Source organism: Podarcis melisellensis (genome assembly GCF_964234715.1).
Source record: "Podarcis melisellensis genome assembly, chromosome: 14".
Lineage (NCBI taxonomy): Eukaryota > Metazoa > Chordata > Lepidosauria > Squamata > Lacertidae > Podarcis > Podarcis melisellensis.
In genome coordinates, this window is record NC_138546.1 from 17,356,672 (window position 1) to 17,373,371 (window position 16,700).

Below are 16,700 nucleotides of genomic sequence, written 5' to 3' on the forward strand. Positions count from 1 at the left end.
ATTATATAGGCTTCCTTCTTCCCGCCCCGTCAAGTTGGCGCGGCCTATCACGAGGGGGCATCCGAAAAAGCCTCCTCTCACTTTGCCTTCGAGACCTTTAACGCGAGGAGGAAAAAATCCACAAACGACTACATGTCCCGACACGCAACGCGCCGGCTCCGTTCACTGACGGCCGCGCCCGAGTTAGCGCAAAGCTCACTGGGAGTTGTGGTGCCGGCGCGTGAGGGAAAGGACGCGCGGCTCACCTGCCTACTCTGCCTGGTTTGGGATTTGGCTATACTCTGTTCAGAGACAGAGAGTGAGTGAGAGTTTATATGCGAGGGCGAGCCGTGTTTTATAGGGAATAGAAATAAGATTGGGCACTTTAAAAGACTAACGAGATCCATTGCGGCATTGCTTTCTTGGAAGTGCAGAGCTCTCGTCATCAGTAATGAAGCATTTCCACATTTATTATTATTAAATTTACTAGGCAGTTTATGACACACTGTGGTGGCGATCCGTCCTACCATGGTTGCTTGCCTGGGAGAAAGCCCCATTGAATCCAGTGGGGCTTACTTCTGAGGAAACGTGTAAAGACAGTGCAGCTGTGTGAATTCTTTAAGGTCCCACCCAACTTCCGGTGCTCCAAAGTAAACTACATTATTCTATTTATGTGCAGTAGGGTTTATTCATAGGATTGCAGCAGCCTGCCAGTGCAGATCAACGAGGTGCAAGTCCCACTGATCAGTGGGGCTAATTTTCAAGGAGAAGCTTCACTAAGCTTACTTCCCAGTAACTGTGCATAATATTTGACAAATCAAGCTCCCCCCCCCCTTTTAATTGCAGCAGACTGCCACTGCTACCCCTCTGGAATTCATTCCAAGCAGTGCCCCAGCTGGTCAATCAATTATATTTCAAAGCATTAGGTGAATCACTCTCCTAAATAAATAACGCTGATGGCTTGTTATTTTTATTATTTGCTTTTATCTTATACTTATGACACATCAAAAAACTGAAGGAACTGTTTGGGGTTTTTTTAAAGGTAGAATCAAAAGGAGGTGGGAATAGATTACATGCAGCCCTGGACTCTCAAGATGAGCAGAGACCCTCATTTACGGTTTGCAACAACACCGCCTGGACAAGAGATGATTATTACAGCAGGGGAGATTCCCCAGTTGGGTTGCCAGATGTCCCTTATTTCAAAAGCCATCCTTCATGTAAAAAGGATTGTCCTTTATTGCAGCTCATCCAAGGGCTCAACAGACACAATAGAGAGAATCCTTGTTTCGCATTGCACAGCTCCATGGAACATCAGAGATATCATAAGCTGAGGTTAGAAAGGCTTTGATAACAATTTATCCTTTAATTCTATTAAGTGTTGTTGGTTATTTGTTTACAACATGTATATGCTTCCCCATAACCAGACTCCTTGTGGTGGCTTTCTGTGAAAAGAGTAAAATACAATTCAAACCTAATAAAAAAACAAATGCAGCATGAACAACAAATTAGACAACAGAAACCGTTAAAAAAACACACACAGCAAGACTGCCAAGCAGCACAAGCAGATCTTAAAAATGTCAGTGACACAGGCTCCTCAGAAATCCTTTTAATTCTGTATTCGTTATGTTTCCATAATGTTATTGGGATGGTCATAGATAATCCCGCTTTCAATACTGCTTGCATCTGCAAAAGTTTGGGGGCTTCAGTTCTGATCAGTGCATATCGCATAACTGGAAATCCTGTAACTTTTTATACCACAAATCTGGTTTATTTTTGTCCCACGTTTGTTGCTCTGCAGGCCTTCTGGATAGCAATAATATGTTATAGCATTAGGGAAGCATCACAGAACAAACTAAAACAGAATAAACCCATCATTAATGCACTATTGAGATTACAAGAACATGTTGCAGAATACCCCGCAATAAAACATCAATCTGGATAGGCCCATACCCTGCAAAACCTTAACATCTCTCAAGGCTGGTTAAGTATTACATTCAGGCAAGGTAGAGGGCAAAGGAAGGTACTGAGCAGGAAATTGAAAGTGTTATTTGACCTTAAAAAGGTAATCATTACCTTTGCAAAGCAACAACATTCTACAGCATAAGGATATTATTGCATGATTATTTTAAGGATATTATTCGTTGAGTAGGAGTAATCAAAATGTGGATGCGACATCCCTTGGAAGTAAACACAGCCAATTCCCTGAATAATAAAAGCACCAAAAATGTCAATTTATCATTGGGTAATTTTTCTCCCTCTCTCATAACACTAGTACTCGTGGACATCCAATGAAACTGAATGTTGGAAGATTCAGGACAGACAAAAGAAAGAGAGCTAGAGAAATTCACTGAGGATAAGGAGGCTGTGTTTTCTCCCTCCACTGTCAGAGACAGTATGCCTCTGAATACCAGTTGATGGGAATCACTAGTGAAGAGAGTGCTGTTGCGCTCAGGTCCCGCTTGTGGATTTCCCATGGGCATCTGGTCAGCCACTGTGAGAACAAGGTGTTGGACTGGGTGGGCCATGGTCCTGATCTTCCATTGCTCTGCTCCTTTATGCATCTGGCCCCACCCATCCTTTGGGCCTCAGAAGGTTGTCCACAATGGAATGTGACCTTCAGACTGAAAATTGTCCCCACACCCCTCATCTACTATGTTGGCTGGCAGTGGCTCTAGTCTCTCCTGTTCTAGACTGGAGTTTGTCCCAGCTCTACTTGGAGATACCAATGCGACTTGCATGCACACTAGGTGCTCGCTGAGCTACAGCTCTTTTCTACAGAGACGCACACTTGCTCTCCCACCTTACCTGTCCCATCTGCAACATCCCCCTACGTCTAGTATTCTAATATGGCTTATTTGCACAGCATTCAATGTGCCTAGGCCAAAACAACATGGTTGATTATTAAGAAAATTGATCAACTGGTGTTGTGCTTTGCTCACCCCGATTGGCATAAGAATGTGAGCTCTCTGCTTGGAGTATGTGGGCCAGACTGGGGGAAATTATTTTCCAGGCCAGCCCATACACTGATGCCCCAGCTGGGGCTTCAGTTTGTCTGGGAGGTCAGCTCTAGAGCTTAGTTAGCATTGTGGTTAATCCATTCATGGCTTAGTCATGGCACATCTTTTTGTACTGATGAATTAGAAAAGGACCAAGTGCCCCCTGCTGGTTGGCGGTGGCACACTAACCTCATCCTAACCACAGACACTTAGAAATAAGGATGTGCAAATCAGTCCATTATGGCTTCTCTCTGTTTCTCCCCCAATTTTAAGTTCAGTCCTCCATACTGCCACATCAGTTTGTGATTTTATCAGCATCTTAGAGCAGATTTATTCAAATCTGCACATTTTTGCAAAACACTTTCGCCTGATATAATGCATTTTGTAAGTTCTTTTCACTGATACATGCATTTATGCACATTTATGCACTTTCCCAGAGTATATAGATTTTTGCACACATTACTCAGCTGGGGAACTGCATTACAAAATCCTGAGAAGTGTGAATCTTGAAGGATGGCTATGTTTCAGTTTGCCTGTTGTTTTGGAAAGTTCAAATCAAGTAGGTTTGCCTTTAAATGTGAACTGAATTAAATTTATCCCCCATCCCTCCTTGGAAATATGTTCCATTGGATTCAGCGCAACTGAAATTCACAGTAAGGTTGCTTAGGAGTGCAGGCTTTCACCCTGCATGTCTGTTAGTTTCAGTAGGTCTATTCTGAGTAGGACCAGCACTTTTATACAACCCAGTGATACAGCAGGGAACAGTGATGGGATTTGGGCTTTAAAATTTCAATGGCACCCTATGTGACACCAAAATTCGGTGCCCCCTACCACTCACCTTCCATTGTCTGTCGTTGTTGCAGCGCCCCCTGCAGGACCCTCTTGGCTCAGCATCCAGTGCAAGTGAACTGGTCGCGCTCCCTTAAATCTGCCTATGTTTTGATCGCAGCAAAATGGAAGAGTAATGAAATCCCCTCTATACAAGATTGGATCCAAAAGCTGACAGAATATGCTGAATTAGATGGTTTATCAGAAAAATAAAGAATAAATCAAAACAGGAATTTGTTTCAAAATGGGAGGTTTCCAAAGATTATCTGAAAAATAAATATAGTAGTTTAAATTCTGTTGCAGCATTCGAGGAACTTCAGTAATACTCGCAAGGTAGATATAAGAAATTAGATTTATTGAGAATAAGTTTAATTATGATAAAAGCGTATACTGGCAAAAAGTAACATGAATTTGAAATATGGAATAGACGGGAGGTTGGGTCTTTAGTGTTAAGACCAATAGATGTTTTATTGTTTGCTAAGAAAATGATGTGCCTATGGTTATTTTTGTAATTTGTGTGTAATTTGGTATTTGTGTCAAAACAAAAAAAAATCCTTCCAGTAGCACCTTAAAGACCAACTAAGTTAGTTCTTGGTATGAGCTTTCGTGTGCATGCACACTTCTTCAAATACTTCTTTAGGTATCTGAAGAAGTGTGCATGCACACGAAAGCTCATACCAAGAACTAACTTAGTTGGTCTTTAAGGTGCTACTGGAAGGAATTTTGTTTTGTTTTGACTATGGCAGACCAACACAGCTACCTATCTGTAATTGGTATTTGTGTGTGTGGTTTTTTTTTCTTGTTGTATAAATAAAAAACTTTTTTTAAAAATCTGCCTGTGTAGTGAAGTGGCAAATATGACCAGGTGACCTGTGCACCTGCTTAGTCTGCATGGGCAACTTCAAGGCCCCTGAACCCCTCCCCTTTTATCTTTAAAGTCCGCCAGCTTGGACTGGACAGCCTTTCAAATACAGAATATATCATGGCACATGGGCACTTGATGTATGAAACAGGGGTTGAGAACCTCCGGCCCAGGGCCAAATGTGACCCTTCTGGCCTTTCCGCTCTCACCAGGCCACCAAAAGGGTGGTTCTAAATGCTCCTCAATAAAAGCCCTATAACACATTCACTTTAAAAAGCAACAACAACTTCCTGGAGTCTTTTCACATGCTGCATCTTGGCCTTTATGTCCCCCATACCATACCCTCCAAGTGTCCTGATTTTCCAGGGACAGTCCCGGAACTATGAAAGCCATCCTGGCTTCTGATTTGATCCTGGAATGTCTCCATTTCCCCTGCCAGTGCTGGCGCAGCCAAGCTCAGGGAGGTGGATGAGCCAGTGCTTGTCCCGAGCGATGGCGGTGGCAAGGCAACATCCTGTTGCCTCTCCATGGCCGCTGCTGGCATCCTCCCTTGGGGAGCTCATGGTGAAGCCTTAATTACTTGGGATCCATTTGCCCGCTTACCCAGGACGCAGAGGTGACAAAGAAGCACCAGGGATTCAGTTCCTTCGGAGAAAAAGTTTATTGTGATCTGCGCAGAGACCACCAGCGGAATTATTTCCAAAGGCTGGGGGCCCCTAAAACACGTAAGCAAGCAGTTTTTATACCCTAGCAGCACCTCCCAACCACCCCACCACCAGTAACGTATCATATCATATTCCCCCCTTTGCCTTATGGCCTCATTGGGTGTTGCCAGAGCATTTTGGCAGTGCACTCCTTTCGCTTATCAGTCAAACCTGCATATCTTATTTGCTCCAGATGCATTTCTCCTCCTGCTCTCCGGGCGTTGCCTTCCAACTGTCAATGCACCCCCCCTGCCCACTCCCTTCATTTCCCTCCTCTTCTTCTGAACAACCTAATCCATAGGTTCGTTCGCAGGGATAGGCCTATACTCTCGCATGAGGGCAATCACACGGGGTCCCATCATTCGGGACATCATTTTTTTTGCATCATCTGTTGCAAAAGCAGGGAATACAGAAGCAGAGCAAAAGCAAAATTAGCAAAGGTCCCATAAGCATAGCAAAGAGCCCCCGGAGCCACCCTGTTGGGAGGAAATTGTCTAGTAGGACATATCCCATCCTTCCTTCCCAAGTTTGTACAGGAACATGGGCTACTTTTTCTGCCAATTGAAGCCACTTGTTATAGAGACTCTGAGCCCCCTGTCTTCTCATTTCATGTGTGGGGAAAATGCTATTACGATTTAAGGCCTGGAAGCATTTGGCCTTGGGAGTGGATTCTCCCACCATAAATAGGAGAAGGATCATCAAGGGGATGGAGGGGGATCGCTTCCTTCCAGAAAACCTATGGCGTTCGTGCCAACAGAAATATAACAGCATCCATATAATCAAGGCAGTACATGTCACCCCTATCCACCATGCCCGATGGTTCCAAGGTTCCTCCCACCATTCCTTAATCATGATAAGGGTCTGGGGAAGGATTTGGCCTGCCTGGGCGTTCAGGGCGATCAGGATAAAAGGGGTCGTGGAAACCTCCAAGGATCAAAACCTATAGTATGCAAATAGAACCCTTCTAGTCCTGCGGGGTGACTATATCCTTGGTGGGTGGAGGGCAAACACAAGCCCCACGGGGAAGGAGCCCAAGGTTGGTAGATTACCACACACCCACAAGAGTAGGTGGCACTTGGTGTCAAAATACCCACGGGCTCTTCCTCACACCAAATAATACACACTAGAGTTCTTTCGGAATTTAAAACATTATCAGGTGGTGTTACTCGAACTGCAGGTACGTTGGGAGCGCTGCCGGCGGGCGCTCCTCCCATCCACTTCTCCAGCCGTGCCTAGAGGTCCGGAGTGATACCAGCAGAGCGGTCGTCCGCTGGGCGCCTGTGTACGTACATACTGCCACAAGCAAATAATGATACAATCCACATCGAGGTAATTCAGTAAAGTCCACAACAAGGTCCTCCATGGGTGCCGTCCCACTGTGCTGAACTCCTGGTGGAGCCAAGTGTCCAGTTCTAGGGTTGTTCCTTTGGCACAACATGCATTTCCTGGAAGCTTGGGCAGCCAGTTGGTAAAGGTTGGCCACATAAAAACACTTTTCCAGCTGCTTGGTCATGTCATCAGGTCCCACATGGGTGGACTCATGGTACCGCTGAATTACTTGCCGGGACAATGATCCTGGGATCCATATCCTCAGCATCTGCAGTAGCCACCTCATGGGCAGAGTACCTTGGTTTCAAGGTGCTATCCAGAATTTCTTCTGGTACCAGGGCCCCAATGAAAGGTGTTGGGGATGAACCCCGGGCTGCTTCCTTTGCTACCCGGTCAGCCAGGCGATTTCCCCTGGCCTCTTCACTAGGTCCAGTTTTGTGTCCATAACAGTGTATCACTGCCACTGCTTCAGGTTCCCAGACAGCGTCCAGAAGGTCTAAGAGCGCCTGAGGGTGCGCCACTTGACCCCCTCTGGAGGTGAGCAGACCTCTTTCCTTCCACAGTGCCCCGTGGGCATGCAGGGTGAGGAAAGCGTACTTTGAGTCAGTATAAATATTGATCTTTTCCCCTTTTGCTAGACACAGGGCCCTGGTAAGTGCCGTTATTTCAGCCAGTTGGGCTGAGGTTCCCAGTGGGAGTGAACTGGCCTCAACCACGTTGTTTTCAAGGGCTACCACTGCATATCCTGCCTTTCGCTGTCCAGCCTCAACAAAGCTGTTTCCATCCACAAACCATGAAGGCCAATGTGGGTTTGCCTCATCCTTCAGGTCAGGCCTGCTGGAATACACTTCATCCATGACCTCTACACAATCATGGGTCGGTCCCTCACCTTCTCCTACCGGTAATAAGGTAGCTGGGTTAAGGGCTGTGGTAACCTGAAACTTCAGGCGTGGATGTAATAACAACATCTGGCACTTCCTCATTTTTGCTTGTGATAGGAAATAGGTGCCTTTCATGTCAAGTAAGGCTGGGACTGCGTGTGGAGTCACACAAGTGGTGTCTTGTCCGAACGTGAATTTATCTGCCTTTGTGAGTAGGGTGGCCACTGCCACAACTGCTCTCATACAGGGGGGCAACCCTTGTTCTGTTGAGGTTAGCCTCTCTGACAAGTATGCAACGGGTTGCTGCCAATTGCCCAGTTTCTGGCATAAAACTCCCTTGGCTACCCCCTGGTCTTCATCTATGAACAGGGTAAAAGGCTTCTCGGGGTTTGGGATGCCAAGCGCTGGGGCTTGTTGTAATGCCACTTTGAGATCCTGAAAAGCCTGCTGCTGTTCCCTGCCCCATATAAAAGGATCCTTCTCTGTTCCCCTAGTTGACTCATGCAGGGGCCGAGCAATGCTGCTGTAGTTAGGTATCCATATCCTACAGAACCCTGCGGATCCCAGAAAACCACGGAGCTCCCTGCGGTTTTTTTTTTTTTTTGGCTCTGGTATTTGGATAATAGCCTGTTTTCTTTCCTCCCTTAGAGTTCGCTGTTGGTGAGAGATGTCAAAACCAAGGTATTTTACAGTTGGTTGACATATCTGCGCCTTCTTCTTGGATACCCAGTATCCAGCCTCGGCCAGGTGGTTTAACAAGTCCTTGGTGGCTTTTATGATTCTGAATCACTTCCCTAACTCTCATCACCTACGGTCTGCAAATAATAACATCCTCAAGGTCCCAGGCCTCAGAGAGGTCAGGCTGGCCTCAACTAGAGCCAGGGCCTTCTCGGCTGCGGCTCCAATCTGGTGGAACGCTCTGTCACAAGAGACTAGGGCCCTGCGGGACTTGACATCTTTCTGCAGGGCCTGCAAGACAGAGTTGTTCCACCAGGCCTTTGGTCAGGGCACAGCCTGACTCCCTCCTCTGGCAACCTGCACAGAATCTTGCTTAATCAGTTGCCATTAATTTGATTTCAATTGATTTTTATAATGAAATATTTTTAGAATAGTTACAGATAGGTAGCCGTGTTGGTCTGCCATAGTCAAGACAAAAACAAAAAACAAAAAAAGGTGCTACTGGAAGGATTTTTTTATTTATTTATTTTTAGAATGTGCAATTATCTGATTGTTTGATTGTTTTGATTGTTGTTAGCCGCCCTGAGCCCGGCTTCGGCTGGGGAGGGCGGGATACAAATAAAATTTATTATTATTATTATTATCAAATTAGTAGGCTTCCGGGAGGTCCGCCTCATCCCAGTCAATACATGTTGGCGGTACGTATTTAAAGAATTTTGGCCTCCCACTTCTTGGTAATCCCAGTTAGGGGTTTCTCGGGGGGTAGGCGATATTTATGGCCACCTCACCCAGGTTTTGAGCCCGCAAATGCGCTCTTGCCTCAGTGTGGACTCTCCTAGTTTCTTCTGTAGTTAGTAGTGAGTCCAGGAGATATTGTAAATCATAAGTGGGATTATAAGTTTTAAAAATCCCTTCAAACAATTTTATAATTTTCGCTGGGTTCTCCTCAAAAGAGGGGTTCTGATTGCGCCAATTACATACATCTGCACTTGAGAAAGGCACATGTTGGACCGTATATGTTCGTGGCGCTGGCGCCCCGTTCACCCCTGGGGGTCCCGGTGGGTCATAAACCCGGCGCAGGGGGGCTATTTTCTCTGCTCTCTCCTTTTGTTTCTTGGCTGCCTTATGCAGGGCAGCTCTATCCCAAGCCTGTTCCCAATGTCTCTGTTTCTTCTTCCATTGCTCCCTTTTACACTCTGCGGCACTCACTAAGTGCCCACTAACGTCTATTTCTTCCTTAAAGTCATTTACAAAATCTCTAACTCTTTTCCTTTGTTCTTCAGTCCACCTCTTTCCACCCTTTGTCAACGTTCCAATAGTCTGTCTAAACTCCTCATCCTCTCCCTTTTCCTCATCTGATTCATCATCTTTGGCCTCCCCTGGCACTGCCGTTGGTGGGGCATATGGGGGAGGAGGTCTCAATACACCTTCTTCTTCCAGGTCCTGTAAGACCTGGGGTTTTGGCTTCATTCTGACCGCACACAGGCGGGCGCCCTGGTCTATTCTACTGCGGCAGGATTCCAGCCACGAGGGATTTTTTCCCACATTAGTTTTCCAGGTGGAAATATAAGGAATCTGGTCCGGGTGAACATTAACTATATTTTGCCACAGGGGGTCTATTAACTGCAGATCGAGAGTGCCCTCTGATGGCCAGCCAGTACTTCACATAAAGTTCTAAGTCTCTCTTTCTGCAACTTAAAACCCCAATAGTCATGTTTTGTAGCTGTTCTCCAGTTATCCAGTAAACACTGCAAAGGGGTACATTTACTGCCTCCAGATCCCATGTCTAACAAAATACTCTGCTCCTATATGGGACTTCTCTTCAAACACACCGGTTTTGCTACAGACTGTGGCTTGGACGAGCTCGCGCTGCCAAGAAACTCACAATCCAACACACGCTTGGCCAAGGGGACGCTAAGCCCCGGCCTCACATATACATTCATCCTTTCACACCACACACAACACAGGCTCCCCTCTGTCCTCCCCTCCTACCCTCCTGGCGGCACTTTTACTGCCACGGCCAGGTGAGGTTGATCAAGACTCTAGCCCCTTTCCCTTAGAGCTCACCTTTCTCCCGTTGTGGGTCCCTTTCCTCGGCCGTCGTTTTTCTCCCTCGACCGGGTGTCTCCACTTTGGGACGGTGTGGCTAGCTCCCCCTACAAACTGGCAGGGTGCGCGCTTGGAGCTGCGAGCACCAGCCCAAGCTGTTCACCGCGGTCGAGCCTGGCCTCCGGTCCAATGGGTTTGGGCAAATCCCGGACGAGCCCCCAAATCTGAAGCCTTAATTACTTGGGATCCATTTGCCCGCTTACCCAGGACGCAGAGGTGACAAAGAAGCACCAGGGATTCAGTTCCTTCGGAGAAAAAGTTTATTGTGATCTGCGCAGAGACCACCAGCGGAATTATTTCCAAAGGCTGGGGGCCCCTAAAACACGTAAGCAAGCAGTTTTTATACCCTAGCAGCACCTCCCAACCACCCCACCACCAGTAACGTATCATATCATATTCCCCCCTTTGCCTTATGGCCTCATTGGGTGTTGCCAGAGCATTTTGGCAGTGCACTCCTTTCGCTTATCAGTCAAACCTGCATATCTTATTTGCTCCAGATGCATTTCTCCTCCTGCTCTCCGGGCGTTGCCTTCCAACTGTCAATGCACCCCCCCTGCCCACTCCCTTCAATGGTGGCTGCTGGAGAGTGGGCGAGGAGGAGGAGAAGATGCTGCTGCTGAGGCCTAGCCCCATGTCACGCACTGGCTCTGAGGTGCAGGCAGAGAGCACAGCTGCCTTGGTTGGGAAGAAAGGGGGAGCGGAGCAGAGTGCAAGGAGTCTTGATGTGAAAAAAGATAGTTTGCGTATCCGTGTCTAATCTTGCCCTTTTCCAAATTTTATTTATTGGTGTGTATTTCTCTTTGTAAATCTACCTAAGAATAAAATAAAACTGGGATAAAGGGGTTTTCTCAGGATGGTGGAGGACGTGTGTAATGTGTCCCATTAGTAAAGTGGTGGGGGCACTCACCCTTCTTCTGATAACAAATATTCTGCTGGGGGCCGCACAAAAATGGGGGGGGGGGTTTAAGGAGGGTCAATTGTGGGGAGTGAGAAATGTCCCTATTGTCATCTGAGGAATGTTAGAGGGTATGCCATACATCCTTACGACATGGGGACCATGATGTGCTACCCCTCTCTCACCCACCACTGTGAGGTCTTGAATCTGACAGACCACAACTCCCCCCGGTTCAGTGCTGCTGCAAAGGCTCACCCAAGGCACAACGCCTTCCTGAGCACCGGATGGACAGACGCTGTTCCCAGCGCAGCTAAAACAACAGTCTTGCTGTGAAATTGGTGAGCGAGGAAAGAACAGGCTGAATATTGAGATGCAAATGAGCCCAGCCAGGCCAGGAGCCCAGGCGATACAGCTATTGTGCCTCTTTGCTGGGAAGCGAGGAGAGTTATTGTGAAAAAAGGGGAGGCTGAGATCCCACATTCAGCCAAGAGGACTGAAGGGGGGATCTGCTTTCCGGGGGGTTAAACCCTATCTGGCAAAAGCAATGCTTGAACGGCTTCCTACAGTCTTGTCTTGGTGACTGCTGCCTCATCATGAAGCCCAGCCTGGCTGCTAGACCGAATTCAGGCATAATACTCTGCAGTTACCCGGTGCCCTTGGCAGTCATTTCCCATGGATATAGCAGACATTGGGAACCATTTTCATCTGGAGGGCCACATTCCTTTCTAGGCACCCTCTGGGGGCCACATGCCAGGGGTAGGTGGAGTCAAAGGTAAACGAGGGCAGAGCAATGCATGTAAATTTTGCTTTTCTAAAGCAGGCTAGTTTGTATACACGCATTCTTCCCTATCCTCCATCCAGGCGAACAAGAAACTTGATCAGGGTTCGAGGACTCATTGCAGTCAGGCAAAAACACTTGAGGAGGGTGGGAAGCAGGACCAGCTGGGGATGGGGTGGTCTGGGGATGGTACCAAGGGCCAGGTAGGCTTGGAGGGATGCATCTGGCACCTGGGCCCAAGGTTGTTTCCCATCCCTGGCTCACAGGCACCCAGCTGATCATGGAATAGGTGATCATTGCATCTTGACTGAAAGTGACTCTATGCATCTTCCTGGAGCCCCAGTGACTTGGCCAGCCTGATTGGCACTGCCACCACCCCAATTGTTGGGTGGCAGACAGATGCAAACTGCTATTTAAAATATTGCCAGTGCCGCAGAGTGATGCTCTAAGGGCACTCTAGGACATTTTGAATAGAAATTAATAGTGATTATCCACTTCTGATTAGAGGACATGGGAACGAAATTTGATTTAGTTCACATAAAATCATGGAATCATAAGCTTGCAGAGGTGGAAGGGACCTTGGGGTCATCTTGTCCAACCCCCCGTAGTGCAGGAAATTCAGCTAAAGCATACATGACAGATAGCCATCCAACTTCTGCTTTGTGAAACAATACATGAATGGAAACATATCCCTCCTTTGAAATTTGCACTTCCTTGAATTTTGCAATGGAGTTCTGCCTCCAAGTAAGGTGTACATACTGGGGTAAAGCATGCCTATAAATGAAAATAACACAAACTGGTATTATATTGAGGAAAACTGCTTTGTGAAAAATGCATATTTCGCAAAATTGCAATGGATATATTAGGAGAGAGTTACTGATGATTTTTTTAATTGCAAACTGACGCAGAAATGTGGGGAATTGAATTTAAGACTGAAAAAATAAGAAACAGAGAGGAACCAAAATGAACAGAGTCAGCCAGCCAGATAAACCTGCTAGGCAAGGGGGAGACTGGAAGTACTCCTGATTCCATGAACCAGATCTCCCAAAACCCATAACTCTTCCACTGTGGATTCCTTGTTATTAGAAAAAAGCCTCTTAATGTGTTTATGAACTTAGATGCTGCAACTGCCAAGTTCTGCTACTCAGCTCCTACCATTTATGTCCCTCTTAATTTTTATATCACCATTCCTTTAATTACTTGTGAGCTTTCCATATTCTGCCTTGCAACAGACATGACAGATCTCAACAGTTAATATTCTGGAGTGAACTGGCAACCTTCTCCTCCAGAACTGCGTTACTTCCCAGGCCCAAATGTCTTGTTCAAGCCCCGAGAGGGCTTTGCAGAATGCAGAAGGTATTGCTAGCAGGTGGTGATAGAATATACCATAAAGGAGCATTGGTGGGTGAGGACTATTTCCCCAGCAGTGATGAAAGGGAGAAGCTACAGGAATGACCACCTGCAATCAGCCTTGTTTCTTGACTGTGCAGACTGCTGCGACACTGCAGAAGGATCTGCTTGGAGTTGGCTGGAGTCAAACTGTGCGGTGAAAGTTGGAGTGCCATGAATCTGTGCAATGCACACCCTCCTCCCTGTGACAGGAAACCCTTTAGGCCTGGTCCCTCATATTAATGTCCATTAATGCAGCAGCGGCCAGAATGCTTCCCCTCTCTTTTACGGGAACGCTTCCGCCTCAGCGAAAACCAAAGCTACTAACAACCCTCCTCATCTGCCGCCCACATCCCAGCACCCAAACTGACAAGTAAAATGGCCCTGTGCAGCATACTGATGAGGGGGGGGGGCGTGCCAGAGGGAGCCAGTTCCCAAACTTCTGCGGCCTCTCTTGCCTTTCTGGCAAGAAGAGCCTTTTAGAACAGTGTCATTGTTCAATATGGCAAGGCAGGCTGGCTTTGGAGTCTTAATTAGTGGTTGTGCAGCTATAAAAGGATTAGCCCAGAAACCATTGTCTGTGGTGTGGATTTGTCACCGATAGGAGCTGAGCAGGGGTGAGCCTTTGTCTCCAGACGCTGCTGAGCTCCAGCTACAGAGATTTCTCTTGGAAGGTTTAGGAATTGACCTCCTCAAGCGCCACAGGATCCATTTTTCTTGTTTGTCCCTTAACCAGGGACAGTTCCCTGTGCATTTCCAGATTATTGGGATAACAGAGTTCAATTACCCACTGAAACCCTTTCAATAGGCAGGGTGAGCAGCGTTTGACTGTGGAATCTTGGTTAGAGAGTAGACTTTTCTCGTTGCAAACATACCCAGAGATGCTTGCGAAGAAGAAGTGAAGTTGACTTCACTCGTCTGATGGCAGACCTGCCTGATTCCCCATCAAAAGGAGGGAAGGAGAGAGAGAAAGAGAGAAGGAAAGGAAGAGGACATGAGCAAGGCCAGATTCTTCAGAGAAGTTGAGTTGTAGCTCAGCGGCGGAACATCTGTTTTGCATTCAGAAGATCCCAGGTTGGAGTCTCCAGTGTGGCCAGGTAGAGTTGGAAATGTTTCATTCCCGAAATCCCAGACAGCTGTTGCTAGTCTTTGTGGACAGGACTGAGCTTGATGAACCCCAGGATCTGACTTCCTGTATTTATAATTAAACCTGTCCTTAATTCAGACTCATGAGGACTGGAACCTTGCTTTGGTTTTAGGGGAAGAGCTGTAGCTCAATGGCAGAACATCCCAGTTTCAATCCCTGGCATCTTCAGGTAGGATTGGAAGAGACTTATCATCTGACTCACCCTAAAGAGAACCACTGCCAGTCAGTATTGACAAGATCGAGTTAGATAGACCCACTGGTCTGACTCAGTATTAGGCAGCTTCCTATGAATGAGTGATGAACAAGGTAATTAAAGCAAACACCCTTCATATCCATTGGCTACTCTCGCCTATCAAACACTATCAACCAATGGGCTCCATTTGGTCCCCGTTTTTCAATTGCTCCCAAATGAATCGCGCTCCTCCTCCTGCCATCCTCTGAATCAGGGAAGGACAGGCTCTGTTGATTGTTAAAGCATCCTTCCACCGGGCATGTCAATTCGCTGCAGGGACTCTTCTGCTCCCTCCCGAGCCTGGCTTTTTCTAAGCCAAACAGTAGCTGAGGAGTCTGGAAATGAAAAGGAGGCGGCTGCAGAAAACAGAGAAATGCCAGGAGAGGCGGCCCGGGGCTTTGTTAGTTCTGCACTGTCGAAAGGAAGGGATAATTTTAGATGCTAAATAGAGCATTGCAAGAGTGAATTATTAATAGTGCACCAGAGAAGTGACCTGGCAGCTCATGAAATACTTATAACCCAGCCCACTCAAAAATTCACTCCCAGCTTTTTGAAATGCAACCTCTGCTGTTGCCTCTTCTCGAGGATACGGACCAAGGCATGTTGATTTGTGTGTGCGTCATATGATAAAGATTGACTATTGAGTCAGGTCTCCATGTATATGTTAATAAATGGGCTGCATTCCCAGGGAGATGATATATAGATGATAGATATAGATGATAGATAGATAGATGATAGATAGATAGATAGATAGATAGATAGATAGATAGATAGATAGATGATAGATAGATAGATAGATAGATGATAGATAGATAGATATAGATAGATGATAGATAGATGATAGATAGATAGATAGATAGATAGATAGATATAGATAGATAGATAGATAGATAGATGATAGATAGATAGATAGATAGATGATAGATAGATGATAGATAGATAGATAGATAGATAGATGATAGATAGATAGATAGATAGATAGATAGATAGATAGATAGATAGATAGATAGATAGATATGGATGATAGATAGATAGATAGATGATAGATAGATAGATAGATAGATAGATAGATGATAGATAGATAGATAGATGATAGATAGATAGATAGATAGATAGATAGATAGATAGATAGATAGATAGATAGATAGATAGATAGATAGAGATAGATAGATAGATGATAGATAGATATCCTATATATCTCCTATTTTGCTGCCAGCTCCATTCTGCCCCCCTTGTTATTAGTGCTTTTGCTCTGACACTGAGGCAAGATGATGCTTAGATGAAGGATATATGTTAAGAGGTCAAGATTACAGCTAGAAAAGGCCTTTCTCATCATATATATTTATACACACAGAGACATATTCTATGGAAATATTCGTATTGAAAGATGGTATGTATTTATTGCATTAAAATCCCCGTTTTTCTCCAAGGAGCTCAGGGTTGTGTACATGGTTCTCTCCCTCCTCATTTAATCAACCTTATGAGGTAGGCTAGACTGAGAGGCACTGTCCTAGTTTGATAGGCTAACCCCTTTACACCACCTTCTTTACTTATGTGTGTGTGTGTGTGGTCCCATATGCACTATACATTTAAAGAGTATCATACCACTTTAAGCAGTCCCTGAAAGAATCCTGGGAGCCACAGTTTGTTAAGGATGCTGAGAGTTGTGAAGAGACCCCCTATTCACCTCTCAGAGCTGCAATTTCCAGAGTGGTTTAACAATCAATCCCTTTTCCCAGGGAACTGTAGCTTTGTGAGGGAAATGTGGTGGGTTGCGTCTTAATAACCCTCAGAGAACTTAACAAATTACAGTTCTCAGGATCCTTTTGGGGAAGCCATGGCTATTTAAAGCAAGAAGTCAAAATGACGTGCTCAAAAACATCAAAACTGCAC

General features: G+C 46.0%; 1 long non-coding RNA gene across 1 annotated transcript; it reads left to right on the top strand.

The window, feature by feature from the left end:
- The first annotated feature begins 182 nt into the window (after window positions 1-182).
- Window positions 183-4,297, top strand: LOC309356572. The gene is made up of 3 exons (XR_014162851.1): window positions 183-298; window positions 1,022-1,311; window positions 3,839-4,297. It is a non-coding gene; the product is annotated as an uncharacterized lncRNA (long non-coding RNA).
- Window positions 4,298-16,700: the final 12,403 nt, after the last annotated feature.